The sequence below is a fragment of the Benincasa hispida genome, chromosome 12 (genome assembly GCF_027475165.1).
Source record: "Benincasa hispida cultivar pf3 chromosome 12, pf3_genome.v1.1, whole genome shotgun sequence".
In the NCBI taxonomy this organism is placed as follows: Eukaryota; Viridiplantae; Streptophyta; class Magnoliopsida; order Cucurbitales; family Cucurbitaceae; genus Benincasa; species Benincasa hispida.
Window position 1 is genome coordinate 6,514,806 of NC_143489.1, and position 21,212 is coordinate 6,536,017.

Consider the following 21,212-nt stretch of genomic DNA (forward strand, 5'->3'; position numbering starts at 1 on the left):
TTTTCTCTCTCCAATCGAAAATAGAAAAAAAAATATTAAATCGTTTTTCTCTCTTCAAATAAAAACGGAAAAAAATCATTTTAAATTCATTTTATCCTTTCATAATAAATATATTTCTCTCCCCATTATTAAAGGAACTTTGAAAATAGGAAAATAAAGGTGGCTCATTAGTAAAAAAAACATAATTACACACTTGATGAAAATCAAAATTAGAAAAGAAAAAAAATGGCAAATTTGTCCAAAAATAACACTAAAAGCCTTTATTGAAAAAAAATTGAAATTAAAGACATTTTGAAAACATATGTCCAAATATGATTTTTTTTATGTAAAAATTACAAATTATTATTATTATTCTAAAAAAATTATCATTTTAGTCCATATATATGGGGTTTATTAAATTTTAGTCGTTATCCTTTTAAATGTCTAATTTTAGTTCCTATAATTTTAGAAAATCTTAAGTTTAGTTCCTATTACAATTTATTGTTGATTTTTTCAAAAACTTTTTATTATCTAATAACACTAAAAGTGAAAAAAAATCAAAATTAAAGACATTTTTTTAAAACATATGACCAAATATGATTTTTTTATGTAAAAATCACAAATTATTATTATTATTCTCAAAAAATTATCATTTTAGTCCATATATATGAAGTTTGTTAAATTTTAGTCGTTATCCTTTTAAATGTCTAATTTCAGTTCTTATGATTTTAGAAAATCTTAAGCTTAGTTCCTATTACATGTTTATTGTTGACTTTTTCAAAAAAAATTTACTATAAATTTTGAAAATGTATTCATGTATTATATTTTCTTGTTTGAAAATAATAATAATAATAATTTAGCTAATTTTGATTAAAAAATTAAGTTTGGGAGATTAAATTTAAGATGAAAATGTAGAGACTAAAATTTGATATATGATGGTATAGAGACCAAAATAGTTTCTCAATCTTATTTTTTTATAATTGTCTTTTAACTGATGTTGTAAAAAAAAATTCATAGGATAAATCCAAATGTAGCTCCATAGTTAAGACTGAAATTTATCATCCATTTGATTCTAAGCTTAGTAGATCATGTGATCTAATTAACTAGGGTCCTAGGTTCCTAATTGAGTATGAACTTAATTGATAGATGCTCATTTATAGTTAAAAAGGGTTTAATGGGAACCATAATTGAACTAGTATATAAAGAGAGCTTAGGGCTATGGTCCCCAATATATCAAAACAATAAGCACTTAAGTCTTTCTTGAATCCTATCTAAAGAGAGATCTCACTTAGGGAATTAAAAATTATTGCCATCAATTTTGTAATGAAATTTGGTATGTTATTCTTGACAATTTGGCATGAATGATCTTAAGGTTTATCTATTCAATATAGATCTAAAGTAATTATGCTAACAGGTAAAATACCAATTGTGTAATCCTTGTCCAATAATTATTTAACTGAAAAAGAATGGATTATTTTAATGCGTAGATATGTATATATGTTAAAAGTTAATAATAATAAATCCTTTTTAAAAAAAATAGTAAGTTAGAATTGTTGAGCAACAAATGTCTGAAAGTAAGACACAGGTGAAAATCTTTGGAAGAAAAAACAAAGATAAGAATGTTAAAATATTATTTTGTATATTAATCTTGAAAGCTTTCCTAGAATTCTAAGTTGGTTAAAGACCAAGCTTTATCGTTCTATTATAATTAAAGGTGAATTGAACAAATCATGCATCCATAAATAATACTGATGGTTATAATTGCATCCACAAATTTTTAACCGTAGAAACCAAATTCTCAAATATTGTTAACTGATATTGTTATGGGTGATTTTGGACCGAAGAATATAATTGACGTTTAAGAATACTAATGCCAAGAAGAAGCATGATATAGGTTAGAAGTATCAACTAAAGATCGAAATGGGCCTATGAAAAGGGGGCAAACTTGGCCCTGGTCTAAGTTAGCAGCCTCGACCTCGATCCCTGGCCGAGGTCGACCCTCTCTAAATATCTAACGGGACATGTTTTACGCATGTTCCAGCCCAACGTAGCATCTTAGACCCAAGATATAACCTAATGGAGACACTTGGCCTCGAGCCCAAGTCAAATATGAAACCGAGTGCACTACTTGGCCTGATCGATTATCTAATTATCCTAATGTAATTTGGAAACTCTAGAGAACACCCTAGGTCACCTTCTTTATAAATACATCATTATAACTTCATATGAGGTAAATTGAGTCTGACTTTCAAACTCTCTATCTTCCACATTCTTTCACTTTTTGACTTAAGCATCGGAGTGTGTGTGGCAAGCACCACACCGATGTGCAGACTTTCTCTTTTGTAGACCACATTCTTCTCCCTTTCAAACAAATTCACTATTAGTGTTACATGAAGGTCAGGTGTGTTCACCTCTGTCCAAAATTTGACATTAATAGTTGGCGCCGTCTGTGGGGAAGACAGTGTTCTACTAATAATCTACATACCTTACAGAGCACGAGTAAGAAGGACGAGAACAAAACTCAGATGAAGATAACTGAGACCAAGACCAAGGCAACCAATTTTGAGGCCGACGGCCAAGTTGAAGCGAATAGCAAAGGGAAAGGCCAAGAAGACCAAGCTATAGCAAAGAGCAAAGGTCAAGGCTACCAAGGCCGAGGAAGAGGAGACCAAGCTGAAGTGAAGAGCAAAAGCCGAAGCTACGGAGACTGAGGCCGATGAGACCAAGTTGAAACGAAGAGCAAAGGTCGAGGCTACAGAGGCTGAGGCCGAAGCCGAGGAGACCAAGTTGAAGTGAAGAGCAAAGGTTGAGACAACCAATATGAAGGCCGAAAAGACCAATTTGAAGTGAAGAGCAAAGGTTAAGACAACCAATATGAAGGCCAAGGAGACCAAGTTAGAGAAAAGAGTAGATACCGAGACTACTAAGGCCGAGGACGAGGCCGAGGAGACCAAATTGAAGGAAAAAGTCAAGGTCGAAGCTTAGGCTTGAAATTATTGATGGAACGTAAATTTGCGATCAAAATTTCATAGGGGGATGACCGAGGGCAACCCTAAGTGATATAAATTGCCCAGACATCAAATTATTAATTAAATTTGATTTAATAATCTTAATCTAAGTTTAGTTCTTTCCAATTTTATCCTTTACATGACATTTAAGTAGGGGTAATTTTATCTTTTTACTATGATACATTAGGGTATTTATTGGGAGGCTATTTAAGTCTTGCTATTAGGTTGTTTGAGTGGACAAGTTTTCGATGAGTTGAACTTAGCATTTGAGCTTTTTCTTTCAAGATTAGTCGAGAGCTTCTTAAATTTTGTAATTCATGTGTTGAGTTGCATGCCAAGAACATTCAAGTGGGATTGATCATCTTATTTGTAGATATTTGATCTAAATGCAATCCACATCTAACCCAATCCTTCGGGTTGAAATCCAGACGATTTAGGGTTTTAGTGATTGAGAATTAGAGATTATCATTCCAAAAGGGTCTCTAATTCGAATTGCTAGGATTTTCGTATCATTTGGTATAAGAGCATAGATGCTCTAAATCGAATATATCCTATGAATATTACCTTTTATTGATGAGTCTGAAACTTGCATTTTTATTTATTTTTCTTTATTTGCTTGATTTATTTAATCCATTAATTAGGAGTTTGTGTTCAGTTCTTCTGAATGTCTTGGATGAAAAAAGATCACATTGATTCTTTGAAGTTTTGATTTTGTCTGTAAAAAGAAAGTAGGGAAGAGAAGTGGCAATTTGAAAATCGAGAATGGAAAAAAATTGAAAGAAAAAAGAAAGGAAGTGATGAAATTGGAATCAAAGAATGGAAAATAAAACATTGAAGGAAGAAAAAAAGAGAGAGAGAAATGGAGTTTTCAAAAATAAAAAAATAAGAGAAACTATTTATATAAAATAGGAAATTTTTAATCTTCTTTCATAGAGGTTTATCAAAGTGTATTAGACGTTGATAGAAGTCTATCAATGTGCTTTTTTTTTTTTTGTTATTTTTTATAAATGTTTTTGATTCGCTGACTTTCTGAGGTATAACCTTCGCCAAGACATTAGTGGCTTAGCTCTTCGCGCTTCCCGCAGGGTAAATCAAGGTCAGAAAAGAGATTTCACTCAGCACAAGAGCTCATGACCGTGGAAACCGCCTTTGGAATGAAGATGGATGAGCAGGCACTTTCACCTGTAGCGATAGCTCTACTGATAGATGTTGAGAGAGTCCCCCGTAGTGCTTTTCGATCCACCCAACAGCTAGGCCACCAAGCCCACTTCGGTTAGTTACTTAGGATTCAACTTGACATTTTTTTTATCCGTAAAAATTTTCCAAGAAAGAATCAAAAGATTAGGGTTGTGTGATTGGAAGGGAAATTAAAAAAATAAAATAAAAATAAAAAATAAAAAATTGAAGTGAGTTGGTGGGTGAGAATCGGCGGTGGAGTCTGAAATTTCTCTTTTTTAAAAAAAATATCAAGCAAGTAGGTCAAGATGAACAACAAAATTCTCATGAGCTACAAGCTTTTGAATTTCCTAAAGAAGATTTAGATATTTTAAAAGTTGTTCTTTTCTTTTCAAGATTAAACCCTTAAAATGATCTAAGTTTCAGTTTGGGGTTTGACGGAATTTGTGCTTAGATTCTTGAATCATATATCTTTGTTTCGTTCCTTATCACTATTATTTAGTTGTTTTTTCTGTTCTTTATTAATCTTATATTTATAATTCTTGAATTTTGAATGTTAGATTCTTAATTCTAAATATCTTATTCTTATTGTTTATTGTTCTAGTTTGTGGATCTTGAATATAAGGTTCTTGATTATTAATTTCTTATCCTTTGTTCACTCTACTTGTTTCTTTGTTTGAGCATTTGTCACATCCTCTCCCAAATTTCCTTCCTTATCCAGGAAATGATATGAAGACATTAGATACCAACCCTCTTTTGACATCCTAACCCTCTCATAACCTTTTCTCATAGACTTAGCATATACGTTCTCATACACATACATCAGAAACAACTCAAACTTATATATATACTAACATAAAATATACGTTATAGTAGGGTCTTATTCCTACCATCTCTTGTCCCTAATATGTACATAATAATGATTTGTTTATAAGACAAACTCAACAACCTAGAATTCTCCTTTTCTTTCTTCAAAACTTGCACCTGAGTGGCAGACAACAGAACAACTACCTTCTGGGGGGTTGACCACTACTTGGAGAAAAAGAAAACATTAGAACGGGTGAGCTACTAGCCCAATGAGTGACTTACTTTTAGAAAATCATTCTTATTAAAAATCAACTGAAACATCAACTCAAGAAACAACATGCATCTCTAAACTCAAGGTTTGTAAAACATCTGAAACTCAAACCTCAACTTACATTAAGAACATCATAAAAACGTCATTCTTACACATCACCAACATATATATTTAAAACATCATTCCTTGGCCTTAGTTGAGAGAGAACCATTTTGTTCAATCTCTCAATGTCGAAACCTTAGCTAATGTGGAGTAATCTCAACACATTCGGCGTCAATATCATAGTACCTACATGCACATGGTAATACCTTGGATATCGTCATACCTTAGGTATCAGGGACCCGGATACCTTCATACCTTTAGTATCGAGCTTTTTCATCATCACATCATAACACGTCATTTAAACATCATGAAAACATCCTAAATCATCATGGTTCTACTCATCAAAGCTTAAGTAACACATAAATCACTTTTAAAACTCAAGGTTTTTCTTTAAACTCATCATAAACTCACTTTCAAACTTCTGAAAAAGAAAAGACTATGCGTTCACATCTTTTCTTTATACTCATACTTCAATTCGTGAAAACTCATCGCATGGCAAATAGTCTATGTGTTGAAAACCTCTTTAAGAAAAACATATGCAAACCTTCAAGCTTAAACATACATCACGCTTTGAAAACTCTTAAGTAAAACATTCATCATTAAATATGCATTGAAACCATTTAATAAGAAAAACATTCATAAAACATGTCATTCACAGTCCTAGGCTATTTCCACAAAGGGTTATAGACTTTCTCTATTTACATTTGCCTGCGACATCCATAAATACCTTTGGTTGATAAGACTATCTCTATTTTTAGCTTAACTTTAATATTAGAACTTATCATTAAACTTAGACATTTCTCTTAACTTATCATCGCATAGTCTAACTCAACTCATCGTATCTCAACTCATCTCATTGCATCATTAATACTTAATCAATTTACCTTATAGTTGGCTGAATAATGGCAACCCTTGCTTACAGGTGTTCGCTCAGGTGTTAGGACACACTTATCGTGCCTATGCGACAAGTTTCTGTTGCACGTCTCCTTCAGCATGCCTCGGCTACTGACCACCCCATTCCGCAGCCTCACACTTCACTCTATATGCACACCTTATGCAACAACTTCCTTCTGTCGCATAAACCCTCACTAATCGCGTACTCTCATCGCCGCAAACCTTGTTGAGTCAGCTGTTTGCTTATTCTTCGGATGCAACTGTATGCTTGTTCGCCCATCATTTTATTCCAGATTTCAACTTATAAATTCATAACTTAAATCCAGCCATTATTTAACTAAATTTCTTTATAAGAACTTACTCATAAACATCTTAAATTTCTTACCTTAGAATTTGAGCTTCAAATTCCTTCGGATATGCTGGAAATTCTCTAATCTCTCGTGCTTACCCAAGAACTCTTCACCACCTTCTGAACTTCAAGTGGCAGTAATCATCTTCCTTAAACATGTACACATTAGATAAATAGATTTCTTTTTCGCAAAGCCTATTTATACTTAAGTTTGCATGTAAACTTATCTTAATTAAATGCCACCTGGCCCATAACCCCTAGTTAACATTTCTAATATTGACACATGTCCCACTCATTAAGTGATTAAGCTGAACTTTTCCACTTAACTTCATCGCATAGGGCTTGCGACCATTTAAGCCTCTTATTGATTTTTGTTTAACTCTAATCTTCAATCATATAATCTTGTCTTAGGCACTTTCACAAGCCTTATCCGAACATCTTCCCTTGAATAATCTCCATAACATACCTCGTCGCATCATCTATGCGACACCATTCCTTATGACATCACCTAATGCTCACGGCAGCCTTACCTGCCAACCTCTAAGCCTCTCAGTCAGTCATCACCTCACACCCATCTTAACACTCTTCCTTAGCATCACTTGGAGCGTTCGTCTAGGTGACTCGACTGCTCGCATGCTGCCTATATTTAACCTTTACTTACATCAGATGAAATTGGTCGCATGCACCTTCTACCAGCCTTGGCCAACACTTTACTCACTCGATAGCCAACTCAACTTCCGTGGCCGTTTGCATCTATTATGGGTCATACTTAACCAAAATTTTCTCTTCTTAAATACCCGACCGCATAGCTTTAGATGACTGGTCACATAGCTTGACTCGACTTTGCCGCATCAAGCTCTATGTTATTCTTCTAAGTACTAATTTCCCTTCATCTCACCCGAGAGCTTAATATCCCATACTTAGAATATTTTTTCCCTTCCACTTATCCTTTCATACATTCTCATTATACCTTCGTATTATTTCAACCAACCCAAGATCATTAACTTATAGTCACATACTTAAGCATAATTAATCAGTAAAATAGGTTTGAGGTTTTACAACGTCAATACTTCACATTAATCTAGCTTCTGTGTTCAAGACTTTCTCTTTAAATACTCGGTATGGAAAACTCTTGGCTACTTTTCTGCAAGATTTTTCACATTTATGAGGGAGTGTTACATCTTTGAGCGTAAACACGAATGATCTTACATCTTTGAGTGAAATATGTGAGGTAGTGATAGTGAGGTCCAATATTTCTTTATGTTAACATCTTTTTGCAGCAATTCACACACAAAGAAGAGCATCAAGAAATGACCATCATGTTGATCGAAACAATCCTCCATTGTTCTTTGCAAATATTTCAAATCCAAATGAATATTTTATTTGGGAGGGGGAAATTGATGCAATATTTGATCACAACCACTATAGCGAAAAGGGAAAGGTAAAGCTTATCGTTTCTACATTTGAAGAATATGCACTGACATGGTGGACTCATTTATTTTCCAAAAAGAGGAGAAGTGAAAACCATTCAAGTCCTTTATAGAAAAAAAAAATCAAGATTCTCATGAAAAAGCATTTTGTTCCTAAATCCTTCCACAAATTGCAAACTTTGAAGCAAGGGAGAAAAAGTGTGAACAATTACCATGAGAAGATGTTGTTATTACTTGAGGAGATGACCATATATGGGGATGAAGAAGCTGTCATGGATCGATTCTACAAAGAACTTAATGAGGAGATTGTCGATGTGCTTGCAAATTGAGAAGATATTTGACCTTGTGAGGATTGGAAGAAATGGTACACGTTACCATCAAGATATAAAGGCAACTCTAAAGAAGATCTTCAAGGTAAACTAAATCTAAATCTAGTGCCAAATTCAACACATTAGTGGAAAAGGTTAGTTTACCAACCATATTTGATCACTTTGATAATGTGAGAAGTAGTAAAAAGAAGCTTGATAATGTTATGCCTATGCATACTCATAATGTTTTGTCTAGTAAGTCATTAGATTATAAGGACTCACATGACTATGATCTTAATAATATTATTGAAACACTTATTTCTGGAGAAGCATGTGATGGTAAGGGTGTACATAGTCCGGGTTGAGCTGGGTTAGAAGATTTTTGTGGACCAACCCAAAATTTCGGGTTGGCTAATAATGAACCCTATTAGTTCTTTTTTGGAGGGTCAACCCAACCCAACCCAACCCAAAATTTTCGAGTTGGGCCGGGTTGGGTCACCAGTTTTTTTTTTTTTAATTTGACTTCTTTTAAAATACTTATATATATATATATATATATATATATATATCGGGTCGGGTCAGGTTGACCCGACCCTAAAATGGGGTAACCCGAGACCAAACCCGAATTTAATATTTTTTAACATTTTTAACCCAACCCAACCCTTGCAGTTTGGGTTGGGTAGTCCAGGTTGGTCGGGTTACCGGATTTTTTGAACACCCCTAGACAGTGGTAGTGGAGTAGAGAAAGTATATGGAAGCGAACTTGAAACTAGCATGCTTTGTGCTAACATTGTTAAGTCTATTAGAGCCCAAAGGAACTTTTAATCCTATTGTTGTGTCATTGCTTCTAAAATAAGTAAACTTGTGTGAGTTGGAAAACAAGAGGCATGGGACTAACACAAAAACAATAGAAATGTATGATGGAGAAAAACATGTAAGTAATACGCAGTCTATAGAAAAAATGAGAGAAAAGCAAAAAGTGTGAGTTTAAAATTTTGTGAAGTCAACAAAAGAGTTTGTTTTTTGAGTGAACTTCTACCTAGTTTATTCTTTGAGTTTTTGTCGGATGTTAAAGCATTGACTTTGAAGCAAAGTTCAAAAGATTGGCCCAAGTTCCTTTGTCAATCACAATTTGAAAGAGGATTGGAATGACAAATACCCAAAATAAACGTAATTCAAGACGGTGTCAACATTTAACATTTGATGACTACAAGCTGTAGGGTTGAAAATCCTAATGCAGTGGAAGAATACAAGACCATTACTTATTATCAATTTAGGTATTCTAAAATACCAATACAATGGAAAATTTCAAAAAAATTACAGAGACCAAAAACAAAAAATAGCCTACTGTAAGATCGATCCTAGGTTAAGCATGCTTAAAAAATACAGAGAAAAGGGAAAGAAATTCGTACTCTCATTTGACGACTCAGACGAAATGGTCGATTCTCCCTTTTGATTGAAATCAACCCCACTACAATTCTACAATCCTATTCTCTGATAATCTTGAGGTGTGGTTTATGGGAACCAAATATTAATTGGGAAGAAGGAACAAAACCATTATGTTGTTTTAGGTGTCCAGCCTACTCGTTGCACGAACGAGATTTTATTTTAAACTTGTGTTTTGTGAGCCCATTTGGGATACTTTTTAGATTGGCTCATATTGTAAGCTCTAGGTTTTCTTTAATGTGATATGAGGATGAACTAAGGAGAGAAAAAAAGAGTGAAAAAGAGGCAGAAAACTGGAGAGAAAGACAATAGTTCAATTTTTCAACTACAACTTCCACAAAGTTGTTGATTGCCAGAGTTTGAATCATTAGATTGTGCTGAAATTTGGTCAGCCTATTTGGGACACATAGGGCCTCGATTTGAGTGGTTGGATTGTTGTTTGGAGAATGGTTTGTCCATAGTCACTGTCGAATAGAACCTGTAAAACTAGGTGATTTTCATTCTTTTTTATCTCTCAAGTGTTGATCTTTTATGTATGAAAGTATTGGTGGGTTGTGAACCTTTGTATGACTTATTTGGGTTATTTTCCCTCAATTTTATCATAATAAGAGAACTTGACAAAGGTGGACTCCTCACAAGTCCTGTGGTTTTTACTTTTCACATCGAAGGGGTTTTCCACGTATAATTCGAATGTGCTCTTTGTTTTTAGTCTTCCATAATTTGGTGGTTTATTGTTGTTTGATCGCTTGATGATTATTTAGTGATTTATTTGTGGTATTTTAGAGAATAATTATTTGGTTTATTGTTTTGGAGAAAATCCTAGTGGATTGTTGTTATATTGTTTGGGTTCTATCAGTTGGTACCAAAATAGGGGTTTTAATTTAATCATTGTTATGGAGTCTATTAGTAATAGTGGAAATAGTTCAATGATAAAATTGACACCAACCATTTATTTCATCTAGAGACCAATGATGGAGGATTTGTTATATTGCAAATATTATTTGAACCAATTGAAACAACCACAAAAGCAGATGACACAATTTCTAAATCCATAAAACCAGAGAAAATGGAAGAAACATATTAGAGAAAGTTAAAGAGAGAAACTTTGGTGACTATTAGACAGTTGGTTGATATTAGTATTTTCAACCATGTGTCTAAGGAGTCCAACTCATATGATTTGTGGAAGAGATTAGAAAGCCTTTATGAAAGGAAGACCGCACATAACAAAGCTTCTTTGATCAAGCAACTTATTAATTTGAAATTGAAGGGCGAGAAGTTTGTTTTTGAGCATTTGAGTGCCTTTCAGGATATTATTAATAAGATCGCTACTATGAAGATTTATTTTGATGATGAATTGCAAGATTTGTTCTTATTGATTTCTTTGCCAAACAGTTGGGAAACTTTGGTTATGACTATTAGTAACTCTACTCCATAAGGTGTTTTGCCTTTGGATGTTATCAAACAAAGCATGTCCAGTGAAGAGATAAGAAGAAAGGAGATGGGAATTGATAATTCACATAATTTTGTTGATGGGAATCGTGGAAGAAACAAGAGTAAGGGACCTAAAGACCGTGGTAACTCAAAAGGGAGGTCAAGTCTAGAGACAAAAGACTACGGCTTGTAATTACTTTAACAAGTGTGGCCATATAAATTTTTTTTACTATCATTGGAAGAAAGAACAAAGTAAGAAGCAAGACTCACAAAAAGAGGAAGATGATAAAAATACTGCAACAACTATTTCTCAGAGTGATAATATGGTCACCTTGATTTGTGCAACTAGTGAGTGTCATCATGTAGAGAGTTCAAACACAGAGTGGGTGGTAGATTCAGGTGCTTCATACCATTATGTTCCCAAAAGAGAGTATTTCATAAACTATCAATCTTGTGATTTTGGTAGTGTGAAGATGGGAAACGAGAGCTCAGCTAGCATAGTTGGGCTAGGTGATATTCGTGTGAAGACAAGTGTTGGGTGCACGCTTACATTAAAGAATGTGCTTCATATTCCTGATTTATGCCTTAACTTGTTATCTGCAAATATCCTTGATCAAGAAGGATTTCGACATACCTTTTGCGATCGTAAGTGGAAATTGTCTAAGGTTCAATAATAGTTACTCGAGGTGAGTTGTGTTGCTCTTTGTTTAAAACAAACTTGAGCATATGTTATTCTAAGTTGAATGCAGTAAAAGAAAAGAATTATCCAAATTTGTGGCATCGAAAGTTAGGGCATAAGAGGATTAAATTGTTGGCAAGTAAATCTCTTATCCCTGTTGATAAAACATTTTCTTTCGACCCTTTTGATCGTTGTTTGGCAGATAAGCAATATAAAATTTCCTTTTCTGGGAAGTCCACCAGAAGGCAAGGAAAATTGAAGTTAATACATTCTAATATTTGTGGGCGTACTGAGGTAGAGTCACTTGGTGGCAATAAATATTTTGTCACTTTTATTAATGATACTACTCGAAGAACTTGGGTGTATATGTTGAAGACAAAAAACCAAGTGTTCGAGATTTTTAGGAAGTTTTATGTCATGGTAGAAAGGGAGACCAGAAGAAAATTGAAGTGTCTTCAATCAGATAATGGTGGTGAATATACTTCGAATAAGTTCAAGTATTATTGTTCACAACATGGCATTAGACATAAGAAAATAGAGCCTAGCACACCACAACACAATGGAGTTGCTGAGAAGATGAACAAAACCATTATGGAGAAGGTAGGGAGTATGCTTTATTGGGATTTGGTGTCCTAAATCTCTTGTATTCTCGTAGTTTGTAAACTCTATATAAACAAATTGTTATTAATAAAATAATTTTTATTTTATGAGCATACACTCAATTCAATAAATAAATATCCTAGTTTATTTTATTTAATTTACACATGCATGTAGACGATGGAACATACAAGCATGCAACGGAAGCAATTAGAATCAATAAACACTCTAATTACACTTAATTTGAGTTCTAAAAGCATGCAAGAAATTTTTCTCAAGAAGAGGGTTTGAGAACTTATACTTTTGATGAAATCTCAAATCCAAGCTACTCTCCACGAATTTGACCTTCAAATCAGTAGTAGACCACCAAGAGTGTCTTCTATATTATTCTCAGCCTTGGATTTGAGTGGTGAAATTCATAAATTCAGTGAATTAGATAAGAGAATGGATAAGGTTTAAGAGAGCAAGTGGTTTTCTGCAACAAATCTCAATTTCCAGCCAACATCCTTTTTCCCGTTATGAAATTGGAGATATTTATGTATCATATACATGCACCCACTAATTCTATTATGTAAATGACACTTGAGTTTGCCAAGAGAAAGTGGGATAGGTGTTGTAGTTAAGATGAAGCCACCAAACACTTCAAATTTATGGATTTTTTTTACTAAACTTAATTTTTCAATTTTATTTTGATTTAATTCAAAAATAAATCAATTCCAAAAATCAATTTCTAAAATTGATTTAAAAATTTAAAAAACTAATTTGATTTTAATTAATTAAATAATAATTTAATATCTAACACCTAACTTTAAACATGGATACTATTCATGTTATCAATATTTAAATATTTTAAACTCTTCAATTCCATTTGATTTCATCAAAATTAAACATTTAATTATATCAAATATAATTATCCGAACCCTAATTTGAAATTGAACATTTCAAATTCAAACGCTAATTGGAAATTTGAACATTTCAAATTTATATTCAATTTGAACACTTCAATTTGAAAACTTAATTTTGATGTTGAACGTTTCAAAGACACTCAATTCACTAATCCAAGGTGTTCATGTTTTACGAGCTAGTAGAGGGACCTTATGGACCTACAAATCATGAGTTCCAACGATTTGAGATTAATTAGCTAAACTCTTTAGATCGAATTAATCAATATTTGTTAACTACCAAGACACAATATTATACCTCGATAGTTGCATTCTCCTCACTGTAGATATATTTCTGTCCACTTGATTTAACCATAATTAGTAAGTTGACCCTTCACATGTTGTTCGTAATATGACTGGGTCTAATGCTATTTTACCCCCGAAATTATATATTGTATCTTAAGTTCCACCGATCCTTTAATGAACAATTGGTTTATGATCCAAATACTACCAAATCTCTCTCGGCCCAATGAGAGGTTGAGGCCTCTTGTTCAAGACCTGGATTCAGCACTTAAGAGAACAACCTTTCAATTATCCCTAAATCAGGTAGGTGTGGATTCCATCTTGCACCCTATGTCTCTAGCTATCTAGCTGGTCTTACACTTAAAATGGGAGGCTTATTGAGTCGACGTTGTTGGGCCAACCTTTACCTATGCAAATCTAAGGATAATCCCGAATAAATAGGAGTTCACAGTTAGCTCAGAACTAAGGTCAAGTAACCTAGGTCATCTATTCAAAACAATCAGTCTTAAACAGTAAACAACATTATATAGTAAGTGTGACTTATTTCTTGGTCAGATCTTATGCAAACTCATTGCATAGGATGCCCCCACTTCTCATGTCTCCACATGAACGATTCAGGATCACATCATATGTACTATCTACAAAGCGAGTCGCACCCGATAGTGTTACCAGAATAAGGTACCCAACCTTATTCATATACTATAGACTGTTTTGGCTATTTACTTGAACTTGATCCATCTTTATATCTCTATATAAAGTTCAAGTATTCATGTAATAGCCATGGATCTTAGTTTATTGGATTTAGTCTTTACAATTGCAATTTACATATTCAACAATAATTTTATTGAATAAATGTCAATAATATCTTTATTGATAATAGAAAATGTTTAACATTACAAACTGTGAGTTTTAGGACATACAACCCAACAATAGAGGCATACGGGTGAATCATGTTTAAATGATAACTTAAACGGACTGTAGTATATGGATAAGGTTGGGTACCTTATCCTAGTGACACTACGGATACGGTCCACTTTATTGATGTTACAAGTGTTGTAAATTACTACAAATGATCTGATCCTCATCGTTCATGTGGAGACATGTAAGTATGAGTATCTTATACAAAGAGTTTGTAAAAGACCAAACCACGAAATGACTAGTCTTATTATATAACACCTCTAATAGTGGAGACTTACATTTCACCAAGATAATCATAGGTGACAAGATCTGAATCTTGAGTGAGTTGTGAACTCCTGCCCATGAAGGCGATCCTTTGATTTGCATGGGTGAGAGTGGCCAGATTGCCGACTCAATATGCCTACCATTTTGAGGATTCGTCTGAATAGGGAGCTGAGAACACAACTACACAAGACAGAATTCACTCCTTCCCTGATGTCAAGGTAAGTAGATAAATTACTCCCTTAAGGACTGATTTCGGGGCTTGAACAATGTAGCCACACCCTCTCTTGGCCTGAGAAGGCTTTGGTCATAGTTGGACTATGACTTATTGTTCATTAGAGGGATCAGTGGTACTTAAGAAGTTAGATGTAACTATAGGGGGAAAACAGTAATTTTGGCCCAACTGTACTTACGAGCAATTTGTGAAGGGTCATTGCATTATTCATTGATTATATCCAATGGACACAGAAATATATCTATAATGCAAGAGTGTAGCTATCGATCTTTAATGGAGTAATTTATAGTTAATGAATGTTGGGTAATTTAATTAAAGAAGTTTAATTAATTATCCATGTACCATTAGAGCTTCAATTTACAGATCCATAAAGTCCCCTATGTAGCTCAACAGGGATTATTGAGAATTAATTTTGGATTAATTTGAATTGTTTAAATTAATTGAGAGAATTAATTATCTATGATATAATTAATTAAATTAGTTATATGGGATATAATTAATATAATATATTCGATACATTATAACATAAAGTTTATTTTGAGAGGAATTAAATATTTGAATGTGATTCAAATATTAAATATATGGATGAGATTCATATAATTAAATTTAGTATAAATGTGATTTATATTCAATGTTATGTGTTATCGAGAAAAATAAAACTATAGGTTATATTGTATTTGATACAATATGAAAACTTTAAGTTAATTTTTATATTTGATATAACATATAGTTATACATACATATAATAAGTTAGTTAATATATATATATATATATATATATATATTAATTAAATTTATTTTATTTTATTTTTCATTTAATTAAAATTAAATGAAGGAAGTTACAACCCCCCCCCCCCTTAATTCTTTCTGTGTGAAGTGGTGGTTCGGTTTCCTACGGTTTATCATCTTCTTCACAGAAGCTTCACAGAGAACTCTCTTTGGTTTTTCTCCTAAGAACACATGGAGAAGGAAAAAAAAAAGTTTTTCTTCTTCCTCTAAAAAATCCTCACTCTCCCAAAATTTAGAGCCCACAACTCTTGAATACTCACCCCTAAGGAGAATACAAAGGGTTCTCAGGTGGTGGTAATTTTGTATTGTTGGTTCTTGGTAAGAAATGTTCGTGATCAGTTCGAGGGAATTCGTGAAAAATTTTTTGGCTTCAAGGGTAAGTGTTTGCTTCTTCCCTAGTTATTCTTAAAAGCATGCTATAATTTTATTATAATGCATAATTTGATTGTTTTGTAAATTTGGGATTTTGTAAAAAATTAAAAATTGGGAACGATTCTGCTTCCGCTGCGAAACTTCACCGTTCCTTCAATTGGTATCAGAATCAAGTTGTTGGTTTTTCAATATTATTTTATTTCCATAATTTTCTTTTATAGACTAATGATGGATATGCATTCTATATTATTCATGAGATGAATGGTTGAAAATTTTGTTTGCGATTTATGGATGTTTTGGGATTGGTCTGCAGTCTTTATTGCTTTATATTTTACAAATTTGTTTGTAAGGGTTCATTGTCTTGGACATTAATTATTGCAATAGAGTCTGTAATTCATTGTTTGAGTTGTTCGTGATGTTTCTGGCGACGTACTGGTGAAAACAAGGCTCAAATCGGAAAAGAAACGACGCAAATCGCAACTGTACAGTGGCTATTGTACAATAGCGTTTCAACGCTGCGAAAGGCAGATGGAAATTTTTTTCTATAGTATTGCAACGCTAGGTCACAACGTTGTAACGCTCCAAGATGGATAAAATTTTCCTGTTCACTTGCGGTTCGATTTGTGGTTCAGCTGGTTCACATTCGGTTAGCTTGATTCGAGTGGTTAGGGTGCTGGACGGTCTGGTTCATGCGGTTCAAGACTCGGTTCACCTGTTTTGAGTCGGTTTGACTATTATTTTATGTAATAGTCGATCTTTTGAATAATTAAATTTATATAAATGTTATATTAATTTAATTAATGGTTAGAACCCAGTCTCGGTCCACAAATTGCTATTTAAATTGTGCATTTAATGTATGGTTTATTTTTATTATATGTGTCATAATGCATGCCATATAGTAAAATCCCAGCATAGGTTATGCATTATTCATGCATCATTTATATGATAAATGTTATATTATATAGTTGCATGATTTTATTTTATAGCATGCTCATGCATCATATAATATAAGTGTTATACCATATGTTTGCATGCATTAATAACATAGTCATACATCATTTATATCGTAAGAGTTATAATATATAATTTGGGTGATTATTTCATTACTTTAATATATAAGTATTATGTATGTTTAATAATCAATTGAGAATTGCATGATGCATGACACTACTTTAGATAATATTATAATTGTTATAATTTTATTAAGCATGTCATTTGATGCAATGAATGGTTTTAATTTGTTTCATTTATTTTATAATCGTTATAATTAAATGACATTAGAAATTAAAATCATAATCAGAATTGCATGCAAACTCAGATAAAATCATTTTAAAAATAGTTTTAAAATATGATTCACATAAGCCTAAGATCACAAATTTCTAATGAGATTAGAAATTAGTTTAATCTTTTTAATTATTTTAATAGGATTAAATTGGTTTTAATAAAGGATTAAATTTGTAGCAAATGTATCTATAAATGACCTTTTAAGGCTAGTTCTGTCTAGGCTGGGGTATTTAAGTTGACGAAAACGGAACATCCCTATTTGAGAACCGACCTGAAAAGGTGAATTGGATAGAATTGCTATAAGCATGTAATTGTTGATTAAAGTTTGTTAAAGTGTTTAACAACCATTAATTAAACTTGTTTAACTATCCAAAGTAAGTGTTATTGTTGGGAAAACTTAAATAATCACTTAACAAAAATAATTACTTGTACTTTTTCTAAGTTAATTAATAGTTTTTTAAAATACTCAGTGGGAGGAAAAGAAATGTATACAATACGTCAATTTTTCACTCATATTTCTCCCTTAATGTTCAACCGTGAGACTCATGCTTGGCCTTAAGGCGTCGTGGGAGTGTCCCTTTCAGATGGTGTGTGAATGGGTCAATATCAAGGTGAATGGAGAGAGTATTTATAGTAAGTGAGAGAGAGATGTGTGTCAACATGTCCTACGGTCTCTTGTTGCCATGATTAAATCCATTATAATACTCTTATCCATTGTTGCTTTCTATGATTATGAAATTTGGAAAATGGATGTCAAGACAACCTTTTTGAATGGTCATCTTGATGAAAGTATTTATATGTAAACTTCGTTCCTGAGGTTTCCAACCTTTTTGAATGGTCATCTTGATGAAGAGGAAGAAGAAGAAAGGTGGATGCAGCAGTTACCAACCCTTTTGCTGGCACTTACTGCCTATCTTACCTGTTAAATCTTGCTCAAACCCTGAATACATACATAATAACTCATAACTTAACACATTTACATTATAGGGTTTCGCAACATTGTTTACACATAGATAATACAACCTAGTGAGCCCCATCAAGAATACTAGTCACTAGACAGACGCATGTGTACTAACTAATACAGGTCTTCAATTACACTTCCTTTAACCTGTGTCTTGAGTGGCAGAGCAGCAGCAGAAAAGTCTTTTAAGAATTGACCGCTACCTGAAAAGGAAAACATTTAAAAACGTGAGCTAGAAGCCCAATGAGTGACTTAATAAAAATATAAATCTCATGCTTTAAACCGAAAGCTTGAAAACATAATACTGAAACTAAAATATACCAAACAAACGTGTACATAAAACCTTTAAAACCACCATTTAAACATCAATGTTCCTTAGTTGAGAACGAGCATACATCGCTCTAGCTCCTAACGTCTATTACCAGCCAAGAGTCCCATAATTCGGCCTCCCTTTGCTGGTATATAGCCTAGGAGACCCATACTTCGACCTCTCTTTATCCTTAGTTGAGAGTGAACTACTAGATATAACCCTCAACGTCAACCTTAGTCAGGGAGAACCCTTTTGCTCAATCTCTCAATGTCAACCTTGGTCGAGGAGAACCCTTTTGCTCAATCCCTCAACGTCAATCTTAGTCCGGGAGAACCCTTTTGCTCAATCCCTCAATGTCAACTTTAGTCGGGGAGAACCCTTTTGCTCAATCCCTCAACGTCAACCTTAGTTGGGGAGACCCCTTTTGCTCAATCCCTCAACGTCGTATTACCAATGTGCACGTGATGTTTTCTATGTACCGTCAACACCTTCGGTACATTTATTCAGATACCTTCCTTAATTTCAGTATTCGGCTCACTTAAGCTATCAAGTTCTCGAAAAGCATTAAAAGAATAGTTTTCGAATATAGTATAGAAAACTCATTAGGATACCTTCCTTACCTTCAGTATCCCTTTTCATTTTGTTTAAGAATACCAACGCATGTACTTTGACAACCTTAGGTATTTAAAACATAGTACATCAAGCTTTATTCAACCTTAGCTTTAACCCTAACGCATGCTTCATACTTTGTGAAATAAGTTGGCTTAAAACATACTGAACTAACTTGTAAAAACCACTAGCATGCGTTAGACATGGAAAACATACTTGGAAAACCCATACACTAGTAAACATCAAGAAAAATGGAGTTAAGACATGCTGAAAGTATTTGGACAAGATAACATATTTAACTCACGTCAAATCCATGGAAAACATGCTTTACTTAGCATGAGAAACAGTTTCACAAATACTTACTTGGTACTTCATTTTAACACTTAACATGAGGAATATCTTCAAAGAAATCATAGTTTCTAACACTTGGCATGAGAAATAACTTCAAGGAAATCATAGTTCCTAAATCATTAAAACACTAAATCATCACATAGTCACTCACTGCTTGTTGGCCTCTAATGGGTTATACGCCCCTTCTAGCTTTTCTTGGCCTGAAAGGACATAATTCCCGGTTAACTACTTAGAGTTCTTAGCAAAATACCTCAAATAGTTCATTTACTAATGGAACTTTCATCATCAAAGACAGCTTTACTAGCGAGATCCTCCTCATGAGCGAGATCAAGCTTTTTCCTAGCAACCTTTCATTCTAGCAATACTAACCTTACCAACGATACTCAACCCAATTTCTAGAGAGATCTCCCTCTAGAGCGAGATCCTCATCACAAAATTAGCGAGATTTCCTTCATTAGAGAGATCATCATTCTTCATATGAGTTGTTTGCTTGTTCTTCCCAAGCAGCTGTCTGCTTATGCACAGCTTCTCTGTTACAATTTCAAAAATTCATAACTCAAAATCCAGCCCTCTTTTGAAGAAACTTTCTTCTACAAACATGTTTAGAATCGAGTTTAACTTTCTTACCATAAAATTTTAGCCAAAAATTCCTTATATTTTGGCCCAGAGCTTCTAATCTTCACCTCGGGTCCTGATTAACCCGAGATTCTGTCTCTTCTGTAATTTCATCACTTTCTGTTCTTCTTCTCCTGCAATCTTTCTCCGGCAAGACAACCTTGAAGATTCTCCCAGCTTTCAAATGACATTGATTTCACTAAATTTACTCATGTAGATTGCCGAAACCAAGCTTTCAAAGTTCCTCTTCCTTTTAATCTTCCGGCCGCCTCCCGAATTCAAGGATTAGCCGCCACGTGCCAAACCAATAAGTGAATTTCCTTATTTAATATGTTTCTCTTTTCCTTTCTCCACAACTTCTATAACTAACATGAATTTTCACTTATTAAATATTTAATATATCATTCCTTTTGGCTAAACATACTTGTTTAAGAACTTAGAATTCGGGGTTTATACTTAGCTACACAAGAGCTTATTTCTTCTTGCTTCCATCCTCTAACCCTCCTAAAACATGGCTTCATTTAACTCACTAGAAGACATCACATTACTTACTCTTACTTAAAGTAGTTAGGGTTCGGGTTTTACACTATAGACCATTTTGGTCATCACTTAAGACATGATCCACTTGTATGTCTCCACATACATGCTTAAGTTACAAACGATAACCAGGGATTTTAGTTTATTGGTTTGTGGTAAAGCAAATAAAACATCCAATGTTCAAAGACAATAAGTGAAGAAAATATCATATATTATACATCACAAGCGTTTGTTCAAAACTGTGTTTATAAATTACAGGACACGAGAGTTTAGGGCATCATCCACAACAAACACTATTTCAAAATCCCC